This window comes from Mercenaria mercenaria, chromosome 4 (genome assembly GCF_021730395.1).
Source record: "Mercenaria mercenaria strain notata chromosome 4, MADL_Memer_1, whole genome shotgun sequence".
In the NCBI taxonomy this organism is placed as follows: domain Eukaryota; kingdom Metazoa; phylum Mollusca; class Bivalvia; order Venerida; family Veneridae; genus Mercenaria; species Mercenaria mercenaria.
In genome coordinates, this window is record NC_069364.1 from 86,232,860 (window position 1) to 86,236,611 (window position 3,752).

At 31.6% G+C, this 3,752-nt stretch overlaps 1 long non-coding RNA gene across 1 annotated transcript; it reads right to left on the bottom strand.

Moving 5' to 3' along the window:
- Positions 1 to 1,933: 1,933 nt before the first annotated feature.
- On the bottom strand, positions 1,934 to 3,214 carry LOC123552365 (uncharacterized). The gene is made up of 2 exons (XR_006686602.2): positions 2,913 to 3,214; positions 1,934 to 2,606 (listed from the first exon to the last, which is right to left on the bottom strand). It is a non-coding gene; the product is annotated as an uncharacterized LOC123552365 (long non-coding RNA).
- Positions 3,215 to 3,752: the final 538 nt, after the last annotated feature.

Here is a 3,752-nt window from a genome sequence, read left to right on the forward strand (position 1 = left end):
TTCATGAATCTTTGGACAATGACCTCACACCTATAAAAAAGTGAAGGTCAAGCAAAACATACAATTGTAATTATTTCAATATTTCTGTTTCATAAGCAAAGTTTGACCGTAGTCATATCACATAGATAAACTGTATGCAGCGTACCTTCATTTCAGTGTAATGAGATTCAGTCATTATATAGCATATATATACTAAAACAGATTTCAACTGAGTTCATAATTTGCATACCATACTAAAGAAAAATGTTCATATATAATAAATCAGTTAAATAATTTATAATAAATTTATCAAAGCAAACAAGTATTCGTTTTAATATGCAATCTGAATAAGTCACAAAAGCAAGAAACCTTTTCATATACAGACGACAATTGTAACAAGGAAAATCTTTTAAAAAGCACTTCTCTACATAAAAGACTCTTATCACACCCTTATTCATGTGATACGCAGACCGTATTCAGCTCTTTCTTTAATTTGATATATGTTGGTATTTGAACAGGTTTTCATCATATTTATTAAACTTACTTATCATTTTGAGATATATCAATATTCTTGCTAAATATACTGAGCCAAAATTAGCTTTAAAACTGTGAACAGCGTCGTTTAGGATAAACGCTTTGTCTACATTTCACTCAGCGTAGCACAATCAACAGAGTGAAAGAAATTGACACTCTCGTCCAATCAGGCAGAGTGTTGCATAAATCTTCCATTTTGATAAATTATCTATAATGCGTTATCAAGTAGTTTGATTTGCAAACTGAAGTCACGTGGCATAGGTAACGAAAACGAATTTAGACGGCGTTCGCCGAAAAATGTGCTCACAGTTACAGGATATCCTGATATATCATCCTCACATTAGAATTATCGCATACTTACGTATACGTATAAACATGAAATGCCTCAACAATTAAAGCGGGTTTCGCTAGACTAACAATTACTTCCTAAACGTATAAACTACCATACTGTAAATTATTCAAGAGATAAATAAAAGTTGATAAAACTACTCCAACTCATGTCTTTTATGTTCGTAAAATAAAGTTATTTTGAACGATGTACAATTGTTGGAAAACAACGAAATGGACAGATTCTGTACCGTGTCATAATGTTTACGTATTCTAAACTGATATGTTAAAGAACGTTATTAACGAGCAGCTCGTTCAGTCCCGAGTATGATTATCATTGAAATGTTTGCAAAGTAAATACATAGTTCTGTGCTTTAATGAAACGAAATAATTTAGCTTATTTGAACTCCACACAGAATACACATTACATTTGTGACAAGATTTCAAAAACATTTTCTTCGACATTGTAGGTAAAAGATGACGGTAGGAAAATATAATTCTAACATACTGTAATTTTCCTGTCAGACTGATAATGAAGGTAGTGTTTATGTGTAAATGACGTCACTGCTGAATTATTAATTTGGTAGTCCTTTGAAATAAAATTAGGTGTAAAAGATGATAGTTTGCTTCTAACTAGTTTAAAAGTGTTTAACCTTTCAACATTGAAAATTCTTTCCGTGCCATAACTGATTTTAAAAAAAGCAACCTGACAGACAGAATTAACATAGGGGTGACGTTGCTATTCCCTTTAATATTAAACGTTACTATATATGAAATACTGTTTGCTGCAAGTTGTTTCTGTAACGCTGGAGTTTATTTTCTTGTGGTGCGCATTTCTCAAACAATAAAATGTCAAATTAAACTCTCTTGTAATAATTACCTAAATTAAATTGTAAGTGGTTTGGGGAAAAAACATACACTATACATATAAAACACATAACAAACAGTATTTCAAATATTTAATTATATTATACAGTTTTATTGCTATCGGAACATAAAACTTATCAATTCCATAAATCTTGGTAGTTTTGCAGTTCCGCATATTCAGTGGATAAATGACGTCAAGTGGAACATAAGATAACAAAATTTATGCCAAAGTTATAATGGTTTTATTATTTATCATCAGAAAAATAAAACATTTGATTACAGTAAAACATCCTTTATAAACATCATTGAATGTTTTGTTCAACACTGAATTAAATATTCTTAAAGTATATTTTGTACTAAACACAGACTATTTATGTCAGGGCAAACCAAATAATAAATACAATATATTTCTATTCCTTAAAGTACTACGAGATAATAAGGCAATCTAAAATGAATACAATCATTCCTGTAAGTACTACGTTTGTTAGGATCGCCCGTCAAAAAATCAAACAATATAACCATTCTTATCATGTGAATCTGTTCAATATAACATTTTAAACTGGTCGTCAGTCTGTATCCCGTTTAAGCGTACTTCATCATATGGTAGCATCGTGTCATAAACAATATTGCCATCAGTTTTGCATCGGCATACTGAACCGATTTGTATACAGGCCTTGAGTATTCCTATTCTTCTACCTACCAAGTCTAAAACAGCGACCTCGGCCATAACGATTCCCTAAGGTATCCCTGCAGCCACCATTTCTAAATCGACATAACTGACACTCCATATGTGTCATTTCACACAGTAGAATAATTGTGACAATTGCAACAGGGATTGAAGTAGACATACTCTATATAAGCTGCTTTCAGATGATGAAGAAGTCAAATTATCCTCTTGTCTGCAAAGGACAATGTAAAGAAAATAAAATGTATTCAAAAACCTCTGCAGTATGCAGATAAACAATCAGTCTATATCTAAGAAACCAACATGGAATAAAAACAACATTTACATAGGAAAGTTAAACCTTTGAAAATACCCTAGTCTCTATTTTACGTATCAGTTACTTGACGAAAAAATGCACGATCGAAACATAATTATATTGAGTAATGTTGCCTAATATAAACCATATTTTATATACCATTCGTATTATTAATGTGAACATTTACTATCTAACGAAAGTAAATTAACATATTAACAGACTTACCTTTTGCTTAATATTAAGTTGTACTTCCGAACTTATACCTCCGATATGTGCATGTATGGTTAGTATGCTTTTGCTTTCAGTCAAATTATGCGCAGCTTATTTATATAAATCCGTATGAATAGACTTCCGGAAGTTCAAGTATATAAAACGGAATTCGGTGTAAACAGGATGTAAATAAAATATGAGCCGAGTTATACAGAAAGTTATAATCACACTTATATGTTAACAGAAATTTAAGAAAACTTGAAGGGCATATCAGGCAGTTATTAGTGTAAATCACTTTGTATTCCCGTGATCTTTATTTCGCGAATTCCCACACCCTGAATTATTTCGCGGATTTATGAATTCGCGACGGGAGGGTTAGACATTTAAATTCGCGAAGGTTCATATCTTACATTAGCGAAATTCCAATTCCGGAAGTCGTGATTACATTAATGCCCATTCTTCCGTACAGTACCGAATTTATGAACGCCAAAGACTCGTTAAATACAATATCCGTAACGGTTATTTCGTATTTAAGTATTCACAGATATTGCTTTTGTTCGACTGAAACTGATTGAAAAGAACCTTTTAATCCTTTATTCAATTAGCTTATAAAATGTTCAAAGTTTGTTACAGTCATTTCATAAATAATTGTAACGTATAAGTATATAATACGATGGTGTGATAAATTGTCCGCTAATCCCTATTGTTATCTAAACAAAATGTGCAAACTCATTTAGGTTTGTTGAGAAGACAAATGATGATATGGATCATACCCTCAAGCAACACGCGTTCTGCTTTTTTGACACATACAAAGTGCACCAAGGATATGCTCTCCGTAACCAGTTAAAAAACAAA